Below are 24,568 nucleotides of genomic sequence, written 5' to 3' on the forward strand. Positions count from 1 at the left end.
CCGGACTGCGCAAGCGCGGCTAATTTGGCCATCGGAGGCCAAAAATTAGTCGGCTCCATGGAGACGAGGACGCTAGCAACGGAGCAGGTAAGTATAAAACTTTTTATAACTTCTGTATGGCTCATAATTAATGCACAATGTACATTACAAAGTGCATTAATATGGCCATACAGAAGTGTATAGACCCACTTGCTGCCGCGGGACATCTCCTTTAACACTGTTGTTCCGTGATCTAGCAGGGTTGCTATGACTACCTGTATCAACAGAATCATTAGCATATGCGCATTTGATCTCTGGAGTTCCCAGCACTAAACGGAACTTAATTACTTTATCAGTGTTGACGGAGGACTCTAGATGCAAGCACACTTGGTCTTTCACAATTCCCTCTGCCCTCCGTAGTCTTGTGATAGCAGACTAATTATGCACAGGTGCACTTACACAGAAGCTAAACCGGAAGCATTGTGAGCCGTGGAGGACGTGAGCACATGCGGATTAGGTACTGTTCAGCTGTTTCTTGTGGTTTTAATTGGTGTTGCACTATAAAAAGTCTGTAACTAATGGTGTATGTATACTTGACAAAGATCACTGTGTTGATCGAAACGTCGTATGTGTATGGAGTAATAAAGGAAGAAGTTTTTACTGCATCGCTGCTTGCTGCCACAAATTCTTCTCTTCTGTTTGCACTACTTTGGGGTCTCAGGATCCGGATCCCTTTTGTGGCGTGCACAAGGTTGGTCCCACCCTGTGGGTTGAGTGGAGTAGTGCTGCCCTGAATTGTATTATATGTTCTGGACGACGGATCCAGCAGGACGTGCACCCCCATAAGAGGACCATATGATGTCAAATCCCCTGGATGATGCTCCAGGCTCCATTGCCATTTTTTCTTATACCGAAGATGAGGTCAGTAACATATTTGCGAGACTGAGATGTGATACTGCGTTCCTGAGTACCCCTTCTACTGAGAATTTATATCGAAGGTGGGAAAATGATAAAAAGAAAGAAATCTCATTGATGTTACATCTCTCTACACTTAGCGAATATTACAGAGTCAAAAGGATACCGCGAGGACTACGCCCACATGTACGACCCACCTTGTTGCCTAATAATGAGGCTTTTTGTAACAAGTTTGTGGCCATTATCAACAAATTCTCTTTTGATATTATTTTGCTTAATTTGGAATATTTACAAGTCGAGATAGAGACCTACAGGAAGAAGATTGCAGAAACTGAGAAGATGCTCTTGGAAAAGATCTCTGCACAAGATTGTGAGGTTTTTTTTCGCAGCAAGGCACCAATACTGATGAAATTCAAAGAGGAACTTGAGAATAACAAGCGGTCAAAGTGGTTTCGGGACTTTGATGACTATGCCCAAAAACGTGTGTTTAATTGGCAGAGTGTAAAACAGGGTGATACATCTACTTGGGGAGCCAGTAATAGACGCATTAAAACCAAAAAGAGATATCCCAAACAGAAGAATAGAGCTGGTGTTTCCACTGCCGGCTCTGATTCGACTGATGATGCCTCTAGGGGCAATACCTCTGTAGACCCCTCTGTCTCTGCATCTTCCTCTTTTTTAGGGACTCACACACGTACCAGGTACAAGAGGAAAGAGGCCCCCGCATCTTCCGGCGGAGAGGCGGACAAAGACACTCCAGGGCACGGAAGAGGCGCTACAGGCCTGAATACCCTACCACCGAATTGGCAGTTGCCACCAATGCAGAAGAGACCCTGAACCAAGATATCGTGGTAAATATATCATCTAGACCACTGACTGACATTGAAATCAAGGTATTGGCTAAGGGCTTGTCTTTTTGCCCTTCTAATGACACAGATTGGTTTGGCTTAGAATTAGATCTGCGGAGATTTTTTAGAAATCTCAATTTGAAACATTATTTTGGTTCTCAGGAATGTGTACCCGTTGAGGCGACAGCCACTCCAAGGGGGGGGTTTTCCCTTAAGGAAGTGGGTTTACGCAATAAAAGCTGGTTTGTACCACCTACAACCTATTATGCCATCGAGACTTTTTCCTCTCTTGTACTGAAGGACATCTCTAAATTAAGAATGGTATCCCAAAAAAAACAGGCCAACTCTCATTTGAATCTATCTAAGGTAGAATATCGGGCTTTGAACGACCTGTCCACTGACAGGTCGATCATTATAAAACCTGCCGATAAAGGCGGGGCGGTAGTTGTGATGAATACCACCGACTACTGCTCCGAGATAGAGAGACAATTAACTGACCAACAAATTTATGAACCTCTTCGTGGAGATCCCACCCCAAAATTTCAGGTTCAGCTTAGGATTCTATTGCATGATGCACTTTTGGAAGGTACAATAGACAATGCATTATACAAATTTCTGGATGTACAACACCCTATTGTCCCGGCGCTTTACACGCTCCCTAAAATCCACAAGGATTTGAATCATCCGCCTGGGAGACCCATAGTAGCTAATTGTGACTCACTTTTCTCTCATAGTGCACAATTTCTTGATAAGATACTCAGATGTTTTGCTGAGAATGCCCAATCATACTTGAAAGACACCAGTGATTTCCTGCGGAAGCTCAGTAATAAGATGGTAAATGACTCCACGATTTTAGTCACGTTTGACGTGGTCAGCCTATATACATCCATTTCCCATACGCGAGGTCTGGCGGCAGTCGAACATTTTTTGGATTCCTCTGCTTATCCTGTTAACAGCCAGCGGTTTGCCCTGTCTCTGCTGGGGTACATCCTGGAGAATAATTATTTTTTGTTCTCCGGGGTGTACTACCGCCAGAGACAGGGCACCGCAATGGGCTCAAAAGTAGCGCCCACGTACGCTAATATATATATGCGTTCGTGTGAAGAACAGTATGTCTATCGCTCGGGATATTGGAAACATATTGTATGCTGGTACCGCTTCATAGATGACGTATTTGTCCTATGGGACGGTACAGAGGATGAATTGGTTGCATTTAACAACTTTCTTAACAACATCATTCCTGAACTACATTTTACCATGACCTATTCCCATACTGACATACAATTTTTGGATGTCAGGGTGATTCATGAGGGTATTGAATTGAGGACCGATTTACATGTCAAAGAGACTGATAGGAATTCATTATTATATTATAGTAGCAATCATCCCCGTCCTATGGTGAATTCCTTGCCGTGGTCACAACTACTACGAATACGGCGGATTACTGATGAAAGGACAGTGGATCTAAGGATTGAGGAAATGTGTAAAAAGTTCACACAAAGAGGGTATCCCCCTTCCCTGTTATGGTCCACTAAAGAAAGGATTGGTCAAGTTGATAGAAAAGAACTATTGAATGATAGAACTTGTAGACCAAATACATCTAGAATTCCTTTTATTTCTACTTTTGGTCCCTTGAGTGGAAAAATAAAAAACATCATTATGAAGCATTGGCCTATTGTTGGAAATTGCTGCAGTAATATTCCGGAATTTATGCAGCCACCGATGTTGGCGTACAAGAGAGGAAAGAATCTTAGAGATCGGCTTGTGAGGCCCTTGATTACTCCCCAGGGAGGATTGACTCAGCGCACTTTTGGGCAAGTCAGGAAAGGCAACTTCCCGTGCCTTTCCTGTTCTTGCTGTCATAATATGAATAAAGGAGATTCATTCAGACATCCCACAACTGGTAAGAAGTATATGCTACGGGATAGATATACTTGCTCAACATCTTTTGTTATTTACTTGATTACGTGCCCTTGTGGCCTAGCATATGTGGGAGAAACCACCATGGAGGTGCGCAGCCGCATTACCAGTCATAAGAGCACCATACGAACAAGAAAGACGGATTTACCAATCCCCAAACATTTTTGTGAATTTCATCATATCACCAGTCAACTTAAGTTCAGGGTCATTGACTCAGTTGCCCCACTACCTCGTGGAGGCGATCGGGAGGGTATTCTTAAACGCAAAGAGATCCGTTGGATACATGAATTGGACACCCTTTCCCCTAAGGGCCTCAATATTGAGTACCCTATTATGTCTTGTATATAAATAAGTTCATTGGTTACTATCCGTTAAATAGGTGCTTCTATTCTGTATCTGTTTATTATGTTTACATGATCTGATCCAAGGTATTTGATTTTAATTACCCCCTTTTTTAATTTTTGTTACAGATATCTGCTTGATGCATGTGCTCCGGACTCCTGATTGCTCCATTATGTGTTGTTCTGCTTCCATTTATATTATTTTCTTCAAAAAGCCTTTTTCTTCTGGTGCATTCATGTGTGCCCAGTATGGGTCATAAATAAATATTACTGCATGAGGTGGTTGTGTATGTACTATTACTATGGGTTATAATTGTTGGGGAGATTATATCCTAAGTATTGGACCTATTGTTTTCTGTTGAAGATATACACTGCAAAGAACGATAAGTGTGTGATTGGGCAGATCATTGACGATTTATTTATGACGACCCTTTTTAAGATTGGGTTGTATATTATGTCATATTTTTTACTTTCCAAATCTTTGGAGTAAAAGGTTATTATTAAAATTACTACTAGGTTTATTAAGCCCATTTATCACCACTATCGTATGTATATATTACTGTGCAATTAATATATGCTATATATCTATTTAATGGATCCTAGCAAGCTCTCCTTGTAAGCTTGCTTACAATTAGCATGGTATATACATAAAGTGTGGTGAGTCACTCTATACTGGTGTTCCGTGACCTGGTAGGGTTGCTATGACTACTTGTATCAACAGAATCATTAGCATATGCGCATTTGATCTCTGGAGTTCCCAGCACTAAACGGAACTTAATTACTTTATCAGTGTTGACGGAGGACTCTAGATGCAAGCACACTTGGTCTTTCACAATTCCCTCTGCCCTCCGTAGTCTCGTGATAGCAGACTAATTATGCACAGGTGCACTTACACAGAAGATAAACCGGAAGCATTGTGAGCCGTGGAGGACGTGAGCACATGCGGATTAGGTACTGTTCAGCTGTTTCTTGTGGTTTTAATTGGTGTTGCACTATAAAAAGTCTGTAACTAATGGTGTATGTATACTTGACAAAGATCACTGTGTTGATCGAAACGTCGTATGTGTATGGAGTAATAAAGGAAGAAGTTTTTACTGCATCGCTGCTTGCTGCCACAAATTCTTCTCTTCTGTTTGCACTACTTTGGGGTCTCAGGATCCGGATCCCTTTTGTGGCGTGCACAAGGTTGGTCCCACCCTGTGGGTTGAGTGGAGTAGTGCTGCCCTGAATTGTATTATATGTGTCTGTGAAGCTATGCACTTGGTGTTTGGATATTATTTTCTTGCCCTCTGTGTGAGGATGAGCCGTAGAGAACTGGAGCTTACCACCAACGAAACAACATGACCCAGAAGCAGTTCCAGAACTCCTTTTAGGTCTAAAAGGCTGTCCAAGTCCCAAATCTGAAATATAAAAGGTGGAATTTTTTTATCTAATCTTAGTAATCAGTTGTCATTAGTAACAATTACATGTAAAGATGCATTCATTAACCCATTAAACAATCCTCTAGTGTCCGTTAGTGAGCGCACGGTAGACCTGTCTTTATACACAGCAGCCAATGTGAACCAGCAGAGCGGCAGGGAAAGGGGAGAGAGCAGAAGACGGAACCAAAGGTTTGTCAGGAGACGTTACTCCAATTTCCCGTAGACCCCGTAGATAAGTTGTATTTAGGGGTCACAGCTCTGCCCTATTGGAGTCGAGTAGAGATGAGCGAGCACCAAAATGCTCGGGTACTCGTTGCTCGAGTCGAACTTTCCGCGATGCTCGAGAGTTCATTTCGAGTAACGAACCCCATTGAAGTCAATGGACGACTCGAGCATTTTTGTATATCGCCGATGCTTGCTAAGGTTTTCATTTGTGCAAATCTGCAAAACCTACGAAAGTGATGGAAACAACACAGAAACAGATAGGGCAGGCGAGGGGCAACATGCTGGGCTGCATCTCAAGTTCACAGGTCCCACTATTAAGCCACAATAGCGGCAAGAGTGCCCCCTCCCCCCTCAACAATTTTTACTTCAGACAAACCCTCATTAGCAAGGCACACCTTAGCTAAGCACCACACTACCTCCAACTAAGCACTATAACTGCCTGCGGGACACACCGCTGCCTCTTCTCCCGGGTTACATGCTGCCCAACCCCCCCCCCGCGCGCGCACGACCCTGCGTCCAATGGGGACTCCATGTGTCCCCACACTACTCATTCTGTTTGGGTGTCGGATACCTCTTCGACAACACGGTGTAAAACATTAGGCAATTATTGGCCTGCACTTGGAGGGTCACAGCGGTACTGTAACGCACACTGTAGGCCGAAAAAATTATACGCTGGGCTGCAGAAAGGCCTAGCTGGCTAATAGTGAGCCACTACAACAGTAATGCACACGCTCACAGGTAGCCCTAAGAAGGAGCTTTTTAGGGGTACTTGTTGACAGGATTCTACACTAGCACTGTCCCTGCCTGACCAGTACTGCCCCTATACTCTGTATAATTGGCTGCAGACTGACAACGCAATAGTCTGCAGAGTCCAAGATGAAAACAAAAAAAATGTGCTAAAATGCTCCCAGCAGCCACAACAGTAATGCACACGGTCAGATGTGGCCCTAAGAAGGACCGTTGGGGTTCTTGAAGACGCTAACACTCTCCCTATAGCAGCAGCAGCACTCTCCCTAATCTCTGCCAGCGTGTGTCTGAGGTGAGCAGCGGACCGGACTGCTTTATAGACTCGGCGGTCACTTGATCTCGCCAGCCACTCACTGCAGGGGGGTGGGATGGGGCTGGAATGTCACAGAAGGAAGTTGTAATGCCTTCCCTGCATGTCTATTGGCCAGAAAATGGCGCAAAACATGCAGGTAAGTAAATGGAATTGACTCGAGTAACGTGTGGTGCTCGTCTCAAGTAACGAGCGTCTCGAGTACCCTAATACTCGAGCGAGCATCAAGCTCGGAGGAGTACGCACGCTCATCTCTAGAGCCGAGCAAACAGATCAGTCAAACACTGAATAAACAGTAGATAAGCAAGAGCTATACTCTGAGGTCTCTTTCACATTAACATTGTTTTCGCGCATTAGAGGGGCGTGAAAAGAGCATTTTTATAAGAACTAATGGTTTTCTATAGAAGCGTTCAGATGAAGGAATTTTAGACCCACCAAATACTTGCACCAAAGATAGGACATGCGACTGCAAAGCTGACATCTAGGGTCAGTGGTGTGAGAAAATATAGGACCTGACCTACAGTTTACATTATTACTTTTATGTAAGATTTGGGGAATGCCAAAAAGGGCACAGAGGAGGGCGGGGGATTATGTTTAGGGAGTCATTCTTTTTTTTTTCCGCACAAGTGAGTAATGGGGCCGGAATTTATTCCGTTGTGCCCTGAAATCCAACAGGTGTTCTTTCCATTTTAGACCTAGCCATGTGTCCTGTAAGTAGATTAGGGCTACAATGGATATGTCTCTGAACACAGGACAAACAGGGGTATCCAGTTTGGGGTGCAAGTCTTCATTCATATGTGTGCTGTGCAAAAAAAAACCCAGCTTTTAAAAATGACACTATTTGCAAAAAAATGAAAATCCTAATTTTTTCCTTCTGTTTTGCTTAGATTCATTCAAAAACTGTGTGGTCAAAATACGCAGTACACCCCTAGATGAATTAGTTAAGGGGTCTAGTTTTAAAAATGGGGTCAATTGTGGGGGTTCTTTACTGTTTTGGCCACTCAAGGGCTCTACCAATGTGTAATGGGGCCTAAAATGCCTTAAAAAAAATGTCTGTTCTGGAGGCCACTGGCTGCTCCTTTCATTTTGGGCTCCGTTGTGCATACAGACAGAAGATTAGGGCCACAACGGTATGTTTCTGAACACAGGACAAACAGGAGTATCCACTTTGGGGTGTAAATCATCATTTTCATGTGAGCTATAGAAAAAAAAAAATTGCCTTTAGGGCTTATTCAGACATGCGTATATCGGCTTCGCTCCCGCCTCCTCTCCACCCCTTGCCACTATTTGCAATGGGAGGGGGCAGGACTTGGCTCTACTCCCTGTCATGCCCCGTCCCCAATGCAAACAGTAGCAAGGGGCGAAAAGGAGGCGGGAGCTCAGTGCACTGCTCTTGTGCCGCCTCCTCCTCATGCAGAGAGGAACATTGTATATCAGCCGGGCGTGAAAACCGAGCCGATATACGCACGTTGGAATAAGCCTTTAAAATGACGTATTTGCAAACATATTAAATTGTATATTCTACTCTAAATTGCATTAATTCCTAGAAAAAAAAAGTGTAGGGTAAAAATACTCATGACCCCCTCAGTGAATATATTAAGGGGTGTGGTTTTTAAAATGGGGTCATTGTGGGGGTATCTATCATTCTGACACTTATGAGCCTTTGCAATCTTGGTTTGGTGCAGGAAAACAAAGTGTTCCACAAAATGTTGATAACCAATGTTAAATTTGTACGTCTCCTAAATAGTTTTAAAAAAGTGCGTTTTTCAAATGTGCGTCCAGAATAAAGTAAACAGATGGAAATATATATATCTTGGTCGCTAAGGGGTTAATATGGCTGCAGTCTACAAGAGAACAGATCAGTAGTAATGGTTCTCTTCTTGAAAGGTATATGGTTAACGATGGAACTGAGTTCTGATGGGATGATATGTGTAACATGTCTGGAGTTTGGGATGAAAACCCCCTATAGATTGTTAGTTGCTACTTACCAGGATCGCCTTTATCACTTCATCTGCGCACCCCTGGGGAAGATAAAGGTAAAACAATGTAGAATTCTTAGATTTGACGGATTGTTCTCTTATGCGTTTAGTATCGGCACTAGAACAGCAAGTTCAGAGTTTGAGTTTTACTCACTTTAAGAGACTTTGCATAAATGAAAATGTTTATTTTAAAAACTCTCATTTTTACGTTTTTACGCCCGCTCCGTATAAGCACCTGAGTGGGTGTTTTTCCGGGATCACGGTCAGCGTTTTCTCGTCCAATCACACGACAGCGAGCATCATTTTTAGGAAAAAAATACACCGCACCCCGGAAAACGCTTGCTCTGCCAAAATCCTTGGCTGCAAAAATGCCTAGCCCCTCCCTTCTCGTTCCCTGCTCCCATAGGCGTCTATGGTACCAGCTGATGTATATTGGCCAAAACATAGTTTCAGAACTATCTTTTGGCTGAGCGTATATGCGCCGGTCACGTATATGTTCTTTCTTTTGCGCTGCCAGCGTATTTACGCAATGTATATTCGCCCATGTGAACGGCAGCATAGGAAACTAATGCTTCACATGGGTACGGTATATGCGCTCGGGCGTGAAACCGCGCCATATATGCGCTCGTGGGAATAAAGCCTAAGTTTGGCATGCATTACTCAAATAAAGCTTTCCAAACAGGCAGATTTAGGCTATAATCATATGGAGCGGAAACGCTGAGAAATATCCGAGAATTCAGCAGCATTTCTGCATAAAAACCTGCTTTAGAATTCCCGCCATAGGTGCAGATATTGATGAGGAATCAGCTGCGCATCTTCTCCCCCTCATCTTGGAATACATGTAGCACAGCGGAAGATAGCGTGAAATCGCCTCTCCACCCATCGCCGCTGCGTCATATGACACCGCCGCGTCATGTGACGCTGTGGGCGTGGCCGACGTGTCACATGACGCAGCGGCGCGTCACGCCGAAGCGTCATGCGGGACCCAGGACGCCGGATCCACTGGTAAGTATGGGGTCACTGGGGGGCGCCGTGACGGGCTTCGCCGCGGAATATTCCGTGGTGGAGCCCGTCACGGCCGTGTGCAGCCGGCCTATAGGAGTGCAGCTGAATTGCAGTACCATGCACAGCCCATGGAAATTTTATTCAAGTCCTGAACAACCCCTTTAAATAAGTTGAAGCCTAATCATTCAACTTTATTAAATATAATAATATAAAATCAGAAGGAAGGTACTTACTAAAGATGCTAACGTGCCTCTCATGTCTAATCCACAATCATAAGTTAATGAAAACTGAAAAGAAAAAAAAGTATTAACAGCGAACCTTTTTAACAAGAACTAACAAGGTTGGTGTATTAACCAGTGTAGCCCTGAAATCTGTGGCTATCTGTGGTATATACCTCTAACACAATGTATTCACAGACTTGACGCCTTTAAAACATAACTTTCACTAGTAATTAATTAAAAAAGATGATGAAGGCCTCATAAGGAAAACATGTAAATGCATAAAATGTTCTGATATGCACCGTAGTACACTAGAAAACTAGGGCCAGGGTATACAGTATGTATGTGCAGAACACAAGATGTATACCCTGGCCCTAGTTTTCATTGTTATTTGTGGGCCATTGGATTAGGTGTACTGCGGTGCATATCAGAACATTTTATACATTTACACGTTTTCCTTATGAGGCCTTCATCATCTTTTTAAATTAATTACTAGTAAAAGTTACGTTTTTAAGGCGTCACGTCTGTGAAGGCACTTTTTGAACTACTGATTCCCCTGTGGCTGTGATATCTAACACAATGTAACCCTCATTGTGCGATCATCATCTATGTAACTGGTTGGGATTATTTTATTCTGAATTATTGTTATTTATAATCTTATTCTGATTGATGCTCTCAGACAACATGTTTGACCTTTTTTTTTAATGAAATATATCTGATGTTCAAATTGGCTTAATACAGCCCAATTGTTTATTGGCCACTGGGAAGTAGATATTTAATATGGAGTCCGATATGTTTGTTTACTGGAAACTGGAAAGCTTTGATACAATCAACTGGCTGAAGTAGTTAAACATTTCATGTTATTATATGACCCACTAGCTTGTTACCTGCGACTTCCTGAGTGTGGAATTTGTATTTTTGTATCCAATCTGTGTTTTGCTGTATGTTGGGACGTAAAAAGTTGAAATAGTGAAAGGAATATTACTGCGATATGCTGTCAGCACAATTCTGTACATTTTTCCTCTTGTCACTTTTTGCTAGGGTATAAAGCTTTTGTGTGCTGTATACACGTGAGCCGCCACATACACAATGTACACCTTTTACCTTAAAGGGGTTGTCCCGCGGCAGCAAGTGGGTCTATACACTTCTGTATGGCCACATCAATGCACTTTGTAATGTACATTGTGCATTAATTATGAGCCATACAGAAGTTATAAAAAGTTTTTCACTTACCTGCTCCGCTGCTGGCGTCCTCGTCTCCATGGTTGCCGTCTAATTTTCGCCGTCTAAAATGGTCGAATGGCCAAATTAGACGCGCTTGCGCAGTCCGGGTCTTCGGCTTTTCTGAATGGGGCTCCGTGTAGCTCCGTGTAGCTCCGCCCCGTCACGTGCCGATTCCAGCCAATCAGGAGGCTGGAATCGGCAATGGACCGCACAGAAGAGCTGCGGTCCACGGAGGAAGAAGATCCCGGCGGCCATCTTCACCGGTAAGTATAGAAGTCACCGGAGCGCGGGGATTCAGGTAAGCGCTGAGTGGTTTTTATTTTAAGTCCCTGCATCGGGGTTGTCTCGCGCCGAACGGGAGGGGGTTCGGCGTTTCGGCGCGGGACAACCCCTTTAAGTGTTTGCCCTTGAGCCTTCATTGTCAAATGCTATTTTTTAGAGGGAATTCTTGGGTTCTTTTAATTTTTACAGCTTGAGCTCTGCTAGAGCTATGCGCTAAATCTGACTTGCGCTTATGCAACATACTAAAAGACAAAAAAATGGATATCAAATACGATTATCAAAGGGGCGGAGCCTGGACGCCGAGCGGTATGGCAGCCTGAGAACAGCGCTCCCGCTTGCAGGTACCCTCAGGGACCCACAGCAGCGGCGATAAAGGCAAGACATGGGCAAATCCAGCAAAGACAAGGGTGCAGAACAGCAAGGAATCCCTCGGCAGCTGAAGGGACAAGCCGATATGCAGCGCTTCTTTAGAGACCGGAGCGCTCGTTCCCCGCGCCTCCCCCCCCCCCCCTCTAAGATGGCGCCGGCTAGGGAGCTGGTTCCCGCTTCTGACAGGAGAGGAGAAGAGGAGACCCTTTCAGAGGAGGAGGATAACGAAGGAGTATCCAGAGGCTTTATGAAGGAGCTAATTTCACAAGCTCTTCATCCTATCAGCGCTGGCCTGGCTGATATTAAAGAGGAGTTCAGGCAGCTGGGGCACAGAGTGGAAGATCAGGAGTCCACATCTGCAGTTATCACCACCCACGCAAGACAGCTTGAGCAAGTAGTAAAGGATCAACATCTACACCTGAATAGGGTGTTGCTGATGCAGGAAGACCTTGAGAACCGGAATCGGCGCAATAACGTTCGCATCAAGGGACTTCCTGAAGCTGTGGCGGGTGAGTGCCTCCCTAAGATCACTAAAGAGATTTTTGGCTCTTTGCTAGGCGTAGACAGAGCGTCATCGATTAGCATCGAAAGAATCCATAGAGCTCTTAGGCCCCTTCCTAATGCATCCGAACCACCTAGAGACGTTATTTGCAAGCTGCTCAATTTTCCGGATGCTGCAGCCACTTCTGAGAGCCACTAGGTCTCATAAAGACCTAAAATATGAGGAGACCCCGATTCAGATTTTTCAGGACTTGGCGCCCTCCACACTAGCAAAACGACGCGCTATGCTAGAGGCTCTCAGGTCCATGGAAATAAAGTACGCATGGCTCTTCCCATTTGGCCTTAGCATCACACACAGAGGCAAAAGAGTAAACATGCAAACAACCGAGGACCTACAGAGTCTATGGCAACTACTTGACATTGAACCGTTAGATCTCCCAAATTGGCAACCGCTCCCGGAACCTCCTCACCTACCTCAACTAGAGGACCCGGGGAAGTGGCTCACTGCAGGCAACTCTAAATCCCCTAAAGGGTAGAAGAAACAAAAATTAGGGAGAGCGCCATAGCCAGAAGGAAAAAGAAAATTGTATGGGATTCTACTTACCAGGTGCCAGGCGGAGCAACAAAAAAAAATTTTTGTGTCCCGCCTGCACGGGGAATCCAAGTTCGCCTTTTCTAAGGTTTCTTTGCTGAAGGGTCTTCTTGTCTTATCCAGAAGAGTAAATCTATGTGTATCTAATAGTACTCAACCATACTGTCCTGGAGAGCAGCAGCTTATAGAAATACCCCAAAAGTTTATAAAAACATATGGGGAAAAGGTAATAAATAAAAAAACAGAAAAAAACTTTCTTTATAGCTGAGCTACAACATTAACCCTTGAGTATAAAAGGGAATAAGCCTCTCTACAACCTCAGTTCAATAGAAAGCAAATACTTTTTATTCCCCACATAACAATCAAATATAAGTAAATCGTTAAAAGCAACGCGTTTCTGCGTCTAGCTGACGCCTTTATCAAGCTTGATATTTTTTTATTTACTAAAGGGAAGAAGAAAAGGGCAAAAGATGACTTGTGAGTTTTCTGAATTACCGGGGCTGTGGTCCGCTAGGACTGACCAAGTTCGCTCTGCATAGGAGGGCCATCACCTACTCCGTTTCTGGAAAGATAAAGGCGCAGTGCCCCATGGGTCCAGGCTCTTAACATTCTGAGAGCTTCTACGAGACCAAGGGGCGTATGGTGAACCTGCACGGACCTGCCCTTCAGAGCGAACTGAACGTAACAATTTTTTCTTTGTTGTTCTTATATTCCTTACTTAAAGGAGATGTCCCGAGGCAGCAAGTGGGTCTATACACTTCTGTATGGCCATAATAATGCACTTTGTAATGTACATTGTGCATTAATTATGAGCCATACAGAAGTTATAAAAAGTTTTATACTTACCTGCTCCGTTGCTGGCGTCCTCGTCTCCATGGAGCCGACTAATTTTTGGCCTCCGATGGCCAAATTAGCCGCGCTTGCGCAGTCCGGGTCTTCTGCAGTCTTCTATGGGGCTCCGTGTAGCTCCGTGTAGCTCCGCCCCGTCACGTGCCGATTCCAGCCAATCAGGAGGCTGGAATCGGCAGTGGACCGCACAGAAGAGCTGCGGTCCACGGAGGAAGAGGCCATCTTCAGCGGTGAGTAGAGAAGTCACCGGAGCGCGGGGATTAAGGTAAGCGCTCCGGTGAGCTTTCTTTACCTCCCTGCATCGGGGTTGTCTCGCGCCGAACGGGGGGGGGGTTGAAAAAAAAAAAAACCCGTTTCGGCGCGGGACAACCCCTTTAAGATTTCACCCTAACGGGTAATTTGTCGTTTTCAACTGTTCATTTACTGATATACAACCTGCATGTTATAGTGTTCTAAATGCTTTGCATACCTTGTTCTAGTGAAAGGATTGTCTTGTTCTGCCCCATACGTGACTTGCCAGCCATATACACACATGGCGGGGTTTCCCACCCAGCCATGTCCGTAGGATTCGTCATGAGGGTCGTTGGGCGATGCCTGCCTGTCCAAGCAGTGAAAAATTTTCTGTCGTCTCATTAGGGCCTATTGCTCTGTGAGACCTCAGTAATCCGCTTCCCCAAGGAGTCAGGGACTCCGGGTCAGCTGACCTCGCCTGACCCAAATTTCGGTCTATAATTGACCAGTGATAACTTGTTGCTGATTTCTTGCTGTTTTTGCTTGTTGTGTTGTTATACTTGTCCCCCCCCCCTTCCTTCCTGTTTCAGTCCTTTCCCTCTCCCCCCCCCTCCTACATACCTCGTGTCTCGCCCCTCCCCCTCTGGGATTCCGGTGTGCCCTGAGAGAGGACAGATGACTGTCTGTGTTATCTCCTGTTAGAGTATACGGTAACCCTATCTGTTATCCTTTTTATCCTCCACTGCAGTACAGAGACATTGTTATGGACAGCCTTCGTCTCACGTCCTTCAATGTCAGAGGGTTAAACTCACCTTCCAAAAGGCATAACCTGGCGCTTCTCCTGAAAAGGTATGACACCAAAATTCTATTTGCACAGGAGACACACTTCAAAGGTCACAAACACTTTGATCTACCGGGGAAACAATTCCCCAGGGCCTTTCATAGCACTCACCCCTCGTCGGCCTCGAAGGGGGTCTCCATTTTTCTACATAAAACGATTAATTTCGTAGAGGAGGCTCAATTCAGAGACGACGAGGGCAGAGTCCTGTTCATAAGAGGTTCACTGAACAATGTAAAAGTAACTTTAGCGAACATATACGTCCCCAATGTAGAGCAAGTTCCTTGGCTCCTCAAGCAACTGGAGGTCCTAAGGCATTTCAGCATAGGACAATTGATTGTGGCGGGCGACTTGAATGTGACCCTCAGCCCCTCACTGGATGCATCCTCTGGCCGATCCCAAATTTCACAACCTAGACTGAGAAAGCTTGGTAGAAATCTGCAAGAATTAGGGCTAGTGGACACCTGGTGTACGCTACACCCCTCAACGAAAGACTATTCCTTTTTCTCCTCGGTGCACTCGACGTTCCAGAGGTTAGACTATCTACTGGTCTCCTCTGACCTCCTCATGACCCTGATCAGAGCTGACATCGATCCGATGACAATTTCAGACCATGCGCCAGTACATGTGACCATCAGAACGCCGCACCCTCTCCCCCGGAAGTGGAGATGGTCTCTTAATGCCTCGCTACTGGATTCAGCAGAGGAGAGGGAGCAACTTTCCAAATCACTGGAGAAATATTTTCTCCTTAATTCCTCGGACGATCTAGGAACCCCAATCGTGTGGGAAGCCCATAAGGCTTACATGCGAGGCCTTTTAATTGCCCTGGGCGCACGCGTTAAAAAACGCACACAAAAAGAAATTGATGTAAAATTAAAGCAGATAGCTAAAATGGAACTGGCAGCGAAGCTCTCTCAAACAAAACAGAACTTGAACAGTCTGTCGGCTCTGAGGGCGGAACTGAGACTCCTTTTAACGGCTAGGTTCAACAAAAAACAAATGCAGTTTAAACATAGAATATACGCACAGGGCAACAGGGGGAGCAGACTGATGACTGCCCTGATTAAGAAGGCCAAGGCAAAGAACCAGATCAACTCCATAAAGTCTTCTTCAGGCAATATATTGACCTCCTCCAAAGATATAGCAGCAGAATTTCAGAAGTATTATTCTGCTTTATATAACTTGAGGGGCCACCCCCTGCCAGGTGCTTCCAAGGACCCTACCGCATCAATATACGAATTTTTCCGTCACCTTAACATCCCTAAACTGAATCCCGCCCTCTTTGACTGGGCAGGTTACCCAATCCGAAGTTGAGAAACTGGTAGCAACATGTCCCCCAAATAAAAGCCCGGGCCCTGATGGCCTTTCCATCCAATACTATAAGGCCTTCCTACCCATCTTAAAACCGAAATTAACAGACCTATTCAATAAACTAATGGGGGGGGGGGGCAGCCCTGCCGAGACAGTCCCAAGAGGCCCACATAACCCTTATTCACAAGGACCCCGAATTATGTGCAAATTATCGCCCGATCTCTCTGATCAATTTGGACATGAAGCTATGGGCCAAGTTACTGGCCAAAAGACTGGAACCCTTCATGCCTTCCTTGGTCAATGAAGAGCAGGCTGGCTTCGTTAAAGGAAGGGAGGGGAGAGACAATTGCGTCAGATTACTCCACGCGACCCGCTTCGCGCAGCACCATAAGATTCCGCTAGCACTGGTAGGTACTGACGCGGAAAAAGCTTCCGATCGAGTTGATTGGAAGTATATGGAAAGAGCCTTACATCATTTTAATCTCCTGCCGGAGTTTATTTGCGCAATATTTGCTCTCTATACATGCCCTTACACCAGACTTAAAATTAATGACATTCTCTCCCCCTTCGATATTAGAAATGGTACTCGACAGGGCTGTCCTCTGTCCCCCTCTCTCTTCATTTTAGCACTAGAGCCATTGCTCTTAAAGGTGCGTCAGGACCAGATGGTCCAAGGTCTATCGATTGGGAGCCAATCGCTCCATACAGCGGCTTTCGCCGATGACATTATCTTCTTGATAAAGGACCCACGGAAAAGTCTCCCACGACTCACCAAGGTATTGGAGGACTTTAGTTCCGTATCCAATTTTAAGATTAATTTTTCGAAGTCGACGGTATTGAATGTCTCAATCCCCAAAAGCCAATGCAAATCTTTAAGAACTAACTCCCCATTCACATGGTCAATGGCTGTAATGGACTATCTCGGCATTAAGTTTCCCAAAAGAGCGGAAGACCTATACAAAGAAAACTTTATCCCTCTGCTGAACCGAATTAAGTATCTCCTCAAAACCTATGATGTGCCATCCACATCGTGGTTTGGCAGGAAAAATATCATTAAAGCTTACATCCTACCGATTATTTTATACAGGATCAGAATGATCCCCATTCATCTCCCAACAAACTTTTTCAAGTCAATACGAACGGCCTTCTCGGGCTTTGTGTGGAGGCAGAGGAGGCCAAGGCTAGCGCACAAACTGCTAACTAAGAGGAGCTCCAAGGGGGGAATCGGTCTTCCAGACGTATATGATTTCTACCGAGCAGCTCAACTCCGCTATTGGATTGATTTATCCCAAGGCCGCAAGGACGCCCTCTTATCCGTGATAGTGGAGGGTTACAGCAATGTCACATTATCGGAGGACCTATGGCTCCCATTGAGGAACCGCTACAAAACAAAAACCTTTAACCCGTTGCTCAGAGGTCCGTGTGGCGTATGGGATGAGCTTAGGGCGACACTTGCCCCATCCCCCTCCCCCATTCTCCCACTACATATTATTACCAAAACACTGGACCTTCCTCTGGACCCGAGCACTGCCTCGGTTTGGAAGAGATTCAATACATTTACGGTCTCCGACCTTCAATCACTCGCCCACCTTCACCCAACAACTATTCTGAGTAGACTACTACCATCCAAAAATTTCTCTTTCCTACACCGTGCCCATATTCTAGGGATCTTCAGAGATTTCTTGAAGACACATAGATCGACTAGACCGCGGACCCCTTTTGAGAAGGCCCTAGGGGAAAATAAAACCTCGCTCAGGAAAATTTCTTTCCTACGGAAAAACTTTATAATGGCCCCCCTGCCTTACAAACCAGCATTCATTTCCTCGTGGGAAAAGGAGTTGAACGTTTCACTATCATCTAGCGAAGTAGAGGCGATACTCAAGACTTCCTTTGGGATATCGCCATGTATACTGTCCCAGGAAGCGCATTATAAATTGCTAGCTAGATGGTATCGGACCCCCCAGTGGCTGTATGACCATGGTCTCGCACCCCAGGAAGCCTGCTGGAGATGCGGGAGTACGGCAGGTTCATATCTCCATCTCTGGTGGACATGCCCTAAAATTTCCCCCTTTTGGAAGAAAGTTGAGATAATCATCCAGAACATCTCTCCAAATCTTCGCTTATCACCAGACATGGTCCTTTTATGGAGACCGTCATCTCACTTCCAACCCAGGAAAAATAAACTACTAGCTTTCCTATTCGACTCGGCCAAATCATTAATTCCTCATCTCTGGAGACAAAATACATCTCCAACACTTAGACAATGGAAAGACAGAGTGGACAACCTCTTTAACCTTGAAGAATTACATAGCTGGTCCACAAATACACACGATAAGTTCAACAAAATTTGGACACCCTGGAACAGGCTGAGACAGATGACATGCTGGGACGAGTGAGATGGAGGCTGATCCTTTCTTTTAACCCCTTGAGTGGCACGCCCGGAAATTTTCCGGGACGAGCTCCACTGCTCATAGTGACATAGCCCGGAAGATTTCCGGGCTATGTATCACTATGGGAGCTGCAGAGCACAATGCCACAAGCTGTGACATTGTGCTCTGCCTGCACAGACCCACAGAGAACAAAGCAAGGGCTTTGAAAAACCAGCAGAAGATATTGCCGGCATATCGGCAATGTCCTGCTTTGTTTACAGGTTGCCATAGAGACCATCGGCTTGTCAGAAGCAAGCCGATGGTCTCTGTGACAGGGAGAGCTTGGTGCTTGGCTATCAGAGGACAGCTAGGTACCAGCTCTTAAAGCAGAGATCAGAGAAAACCTCCGATCTCTGCTGTGTTAACCCTTTACATGCGGCAGTCTATGTGACTGCAGCATGTAAAGGGCTGTCACTGCAGCGTGTAAAGGGCTGTCACCATCAGACCCCCGGAATGTGATCAGGGGGTCCTGATGGGTCCCTGTAGAAGTCCCCTAAAGGGACAAAAAAAAAAAAAAAAAAGTTAAAAAATTATTTAAAAAAAAATTATAAAAACACTTGTCTCCCTTTACTTTGTAAAAAAACAAAAATACAATCACACATGTGGTATCCATGCGTCGTAATGACCCAGAGAAGGAAGTTAATACATTATTTAACCCCTTAATGACATGGCCCCTTTTTTTCTTTTTTCTCCATTTCTTTTTTTCCTCCCTCCTGTTTAAAAAATCACAACTTGTCCCGCAAAAAAACAAGCCCTTATATGGCCATGTCAATGGAAAAATGAAAAAGTTATGGCTCTTGAGACACACTGCAAAATTAGTTGAAATTCAATGATTAGACCATTTTAAAAAACCTGCCCTGGTGGGCACGACAGGGTGGTAGGAAACCCGCCACTCAAGGGGTTAGGGTATACCCCCCCCCCCCCGGCATACTAATCCTATTCCACTGACCCCCCTCCCTTGATCCCTCCCTCTCCCCTCTTCCCCCCCCCCCTTTGTGTCTGTTCTTGTAAGTGTATTAGTGGTGGTTCCCTTTCCCCCTGGTTACGACTGATATACTCAGATAGTACATAGGCGCAAGGATAGAGCTCTGGTTTAAACTCTAAGTCATACATGAGAAGTCTTGGTAGAGCTCACCACTACCTTCAAACGAGGGCAACGGTATATGGTCCATAATACATAGGTGCCTGTGTACGCATTATCAGGTATTGTAAAACGAATGTCAGTCATTCCCGTGTATTCTTTGTTTATTACAAAATGTCAATAAAAACTGGATTTGAAAAAAGAAAAAAAAAATACGATTATCAAAAGGAAACCCTTTCTTACACAGTTGAGGCAAAATAAAAGCTGCACTGTGATTGGTTGTTTTTTCTTAAACTGCTGTGATTGGTTGCTATGGGCAACACAGATTTTCTTTAAAATCTCAATCCATGTTAATGTGTCTTTCTTTCGAATTGTAAGGCAAAATCTGTCTGTCTGTGTCATACAGCCCAAAATGAAAGCTGCACTGTGATTGGTTGCTAAAACTCATCTTTCATTTTTTTACACAGCCGAGGTAAAGAAAAATAAAAGCAGTGCTATGATTGATTGCCATTTCTTATACTGCTGAGGTAAAATAAAGCTGCCCTGTGATTGGTTGCTATTTCTTATACTGCTGAAGTAAAATAAAAGCTGCACTGTGATTGGTTGCTATGGGCAACACAGATTTTCTTTAAAATCTCAATCCAGGCTAATGTGTTTCTTTCAAGTTTTAATCCCGGGCAACACCAGGTATCCCTGCTAGTTTAATAATCACATGCATGTGGCAATGACATCTGCCATCACGTGTCTACCCTTTGGGGAGGCCTATCTTATGATGTGCACCGCCTTCCCCTCCGCCTCACAGCACGGCGGCGAAGTGGAGGTGCACCTGCGCATCACCAAATATATCTGTCTTGTCTCACTCGCTAGAGAAATCTATAAATTTTCAGGATAAAGCATAGCCTATGTCCTTCTTCAAGATGCAAGCTATCTCCCTGCCACATTTAATCAAAATTGCTTCAGCTGTTTAGCCCTGAAAAAGTAACAGACAGATGGAGTTACTTTCACATTTATAATATTCGTACGGATATAATTCATCAGTGTTAAAGGGATTGTCTCACTACTAGCTACTTTGTTACAGGAAGCAGACAGTTCCGTACATTGCACAGTGGCCAGGGTTGGTACTGCAGGCTGAGTCCTTTTTAATTGAATGGGACTCAGCCTGCAGTACCAATCCGAGCCACTGCGCAATGTACAAAGCTGTCAGCCTCCTGCTGCAAAACATCTAGAAGTGGGACAACCCCTTCAACCTTCCTTTATCACATATAGTCCTGATCTAATCGTCATTTATAAATCTGGGGCTTTAGGCTTACTTCACACGGGCGAGTGCGATACGATATCGCCGCGGCAATATCGCATATTTGCTCATGTGATGTCTGAGCATCAGCAATTCTTTTTCCTGGAAAATAATCTTGCATTGCATCGCTGCTGCCTGCAATTTTCTTGCACATTTTTGTAGTGTGATAGACCAGAACAGGAGTCGCTAACTTTAAAAATGCACCGCACAAACATCACAGGTTCGTGTGTTGCGATGCAATATATCGGAGGCTACATAGAGAAACTTGGGTGAGGGAGAAAATAACAAAACGCAGAAAGATAGGGCATGCAGCAATCTCGCAATTCCAAATCTTGCAACATCGTATGACAGGAAGCATCGCACATGGGAGTGGTCATTGAAAAGCATGGATTTCATAATTCTGTGTATTTTTGCACTCTTGTATCGCTCAAAAATTACACAATTTTCTCGCCCGTGTGAAGGCGGAGTTAGTATAACCTTTAATATGAATATATTTTGAAGTCCGCTTGTATACATGTAGTCTGCTTGGGAAGCCCGTTTGCTGTTCTGAGACTAATAAGTGTAAGTTTTGTAGGACAATACTCTTCCTCCTCGGTCACCTGTCACCGCAACTCTGAGTTTTTGTCACATTAATGATTACTCACATAATTAGATAACTTCCATATGTTATGTCCCATTTGTTGGGACAAACCAAAGAATCGTGTAGAAGAAATCCTGTGTTACTTAATAATCTTGTCACTGGCAATATACATCTGCTGCTGCTAACCAATGGATACATACAAGATTACCGGGAAGTAAACTGAAATATATATATATATCTGCAAGTATTCACAGCATCACAAGCATTGCATTATTATACTATATTTTATCATGTTTTGTAAATGTGAAAAAAAATTAACACGACTTATATTTAAAAATAAATAATTAAATAAAGTATATTTTAAAAGTAAATTACCAGAAGAGTGATGATTACTTGAAGTACATATTTATTCCTTATACGGATATCACATTGCATATCAATCTGTAAAGTAAAGTAAACTTTAGCTGGCTTGCTTTTGACCAGGTATATTGTGAGTGACATGGTGACAATCTATTGCTGATTAAGAAAGAACAACTTCACTATACTCATAAACAGGTCTGTTTACCGGCTCCAGAGCTAGTCTGATGGGAATGGGATGTCACAGACTTCTGCAGCCAATCACAGACCTCAGTGCTCAGATATTGTGATTGGCTTCAGCAGCCTGCGATGTCCCGTACACAAGCTGCTACAGCCTGTAAATACAAGGTTATAGGGGAGAGCTGCTGGGGCGGTGGGACCCAGGAGAGGTGAATATAACAGAGTTCATTACGTTTTAACATGAGTAGAACTAATTAAAAAATAATCAAATAATCCTTTTAAATAAAAATTAAGTAACTAATTCAAATAAAGCAAGTCCTTACATATAATGGTGAGTACGGCTGGGTTCACACGGGACGGATGTGCCGTGAAAATTCTGCGCCGAATTTTTGTGCAGCAAATCCGCCCACGACTCCTAATTTCGGGATTAGCCAGCCATGTGGACAAGATTTTGCAATCTGCAGTTTGCAAAACCCGCTGCGACAAACTGCAGTGGGTTTTGAAGCAGCACTTATCCCGCAGAAATCTCTCAATTTTTCCGGTGCGGCCAAATCGCGGGATTTCCGTCCCGTGAGAATTCAGCCTAAGAGCTTCTGGAAGATGATGAATTACTTTCAGTCTGGATTGCAAGATTTTTTTCATCGTACCAGAGAAACAATACAGACTGATGTGTAAATTAGGAGCTGATCCTGCCGCAGTATAACACATGTAGCACTGGACTATATACTGGCGGGGGGTCACTAGAAAGCCCATCAGTACATGGACTGCTGTAATATAGCAGGAAGCCCATGTCATACCCAGCCGAATCCCTGTGATGTACATATACTGCTGTAATATAGCAGGAAGCCCACGTCATAACCAGCCGGTACCCCTGTGATGTACATGTACTGCTGTAATATAGCAGGAAGCCCACGTCATACCCAGTTGGTACCCCTGTGATGTACATGCACTGCTGTAATATAGCAGGAAGCCCATGTCATACCCAGCCGGTACCCCTGTGATGTACATGTACTGCTGTAATATAGCAGGAAGCCCACGTCATACACAGCCGGTACCCCTGTAATGTACATGTACTGCTGTAATATAGCAGGAAGCCCACGTCATACCCAGCCGGTACCCCTGTGATGTACATGTTGTGCTGTAATATAGCAGGAAGCCCACGACATACCCAGCTGGTACCCCTGTGATGTACATGGACTGCTGTAATATAGTAGGAAGCCCACATCATACCCAGCCGGTACCCCTGTGGTGTACATGTACTGCTGTAATATAGCAGGAAGCCCACGTCATACGCAGGCGGTACCCCTGTGATGTACATGTGCTGCTGTAAAATAGCAGGAAGCCCACATCATACCCAGCCGGTACCCCTGTGATGTATATGTACTGCTGTAATATAGCAGGAAGCCCACGTCATACCCAGGCGGTACCCCTGTGGTGTACATGTACTGCTGTTATATAGCAGGAAGCCCACGTCATACCCAGCCGGTACCCCTGTGATCTACATGTACTGCTGTAATATAGCAGGAAGTCCACGTCACACCCAGCCGGTACCCCTGTGATGTACATGTACTGCTGTAATATAACAGGAAGCCCACATCATACCCAGCCAGTACCCCTGTGATGTACATGTACGCCACAGAGAAGAAAGGGGTTAATATTACATTTTATACATCTATATTAAAATTTACCACATTCCAGGAAAGCATGTTCTCAATGCAAAGAAGCCGATGGCCATAGCCCACCAATTGCTGTATCTGAAATGAAATTAGCAAAAAGCAAACAGATCAGTAAATATAAGTAAAGAGAACACTTTTAGGTTACATTGAACTAGTCATTCTGGAACACTCATTCATTTGAATGAACTCCATGTAATGCATCTTCCTAATAATTGTCTCAACAAGGACAAATTGGGGACAGTTGCAACCTTGTTCTGTGATACAGTATCTGTCGGTCGCTGTGCTTTTTATGAGGTTTTCTTTAAAAACAGGATTGTGGTGTTGAGATAACAGAAACTTCAGGGGGGCTCTCAGGTTTGGAAAACTCATTTTCAAATATCTGTCACTCAGTGGAGAGGAGCTTTATATTTCTGACCTTCATCTAACAGTCAGAGCAGAGCACACATACAAGGAGTGTATACAGTATATGCAGGCTTACTATAAGAGACACTTTCTATGATTTCTAGGAACCAAAGTATTATTGATCTAGCCAACATAATTCAATGGGTTTTTCATGTCTTTCATTTTGTATAACTAAGTTCCAAATATTCTGTGTTCCTTCCAAACAGAGGATTCATTTGCAAAAGTTGGGCTGCCTTCACATTTGCAGTGGGGATTCCCTTTTACCTGCTCTGTTTAGGGAGCAGGAAAGGGGAATCCTCTGGACGATCAGGTTTGTCTTATGATAGAACCGAACAGCACTGAACGGACCCTATTGACTAATAATGGGGTCTGTTCGGTTTGCACTCAGCTGCCCGGCATTTTACTGGGCTATCTCTTCATGCATTTTGTGCCAGGACTGTGACAGAATCTTCAACTGGAGGTTC

The 24,568-nt window shown here is 44.4% G+C and overlaps 1 long non-coding RNA gene across 3 annotated transcripts in view; it reads left to right on the forward strand.

Moving 5' to 3' along the window:
* Positions 1-219: 219 nt before the first annotated feature.
* Positions 220-24,568, forward strand: part of LOC136611529 (uncharacterized) — a 33,929-nt gene continuing 9,580 nt past the window's right edge. Inside the window, exons 1-4 of one of the 3 annotated variants that reach the window (XR_010790289.1) lie at positions 220-496; positions 1,577-1,745; positions 4,133-4,954; positions 5,159-5,247. This is a non-coding gene — a long non-coding RNA (uncharacterized lncRNA). Of the gene's footprint in view, positions 497-1,576; positions 1,746-4,132; positions 5,017-5,158; positions 5,248-24,568 lie in introns of those variants that run through there. The other 2 variants (XR_010790288.1, XR_010790287.1) reach the window with 2 other exon arrangements.

This window comes from Eleutherodactylus coqui, chromosome 2, assembly GCF_035609145.1.
Source record: "Eleutherodactylus coqui strain aEleCoq1 chromosome 2, aEleCoq1.hap1, whole genome shotgun sequence".
In the NCBI taxonomy this organism is placed as follows: domain Eukaryota; kingdom Metazoa; phylum Chordata; class Amphibia; order Anura; family Eleutherodactylidae; genus Eleutherodactylus; species Eleutherodactylus coqui.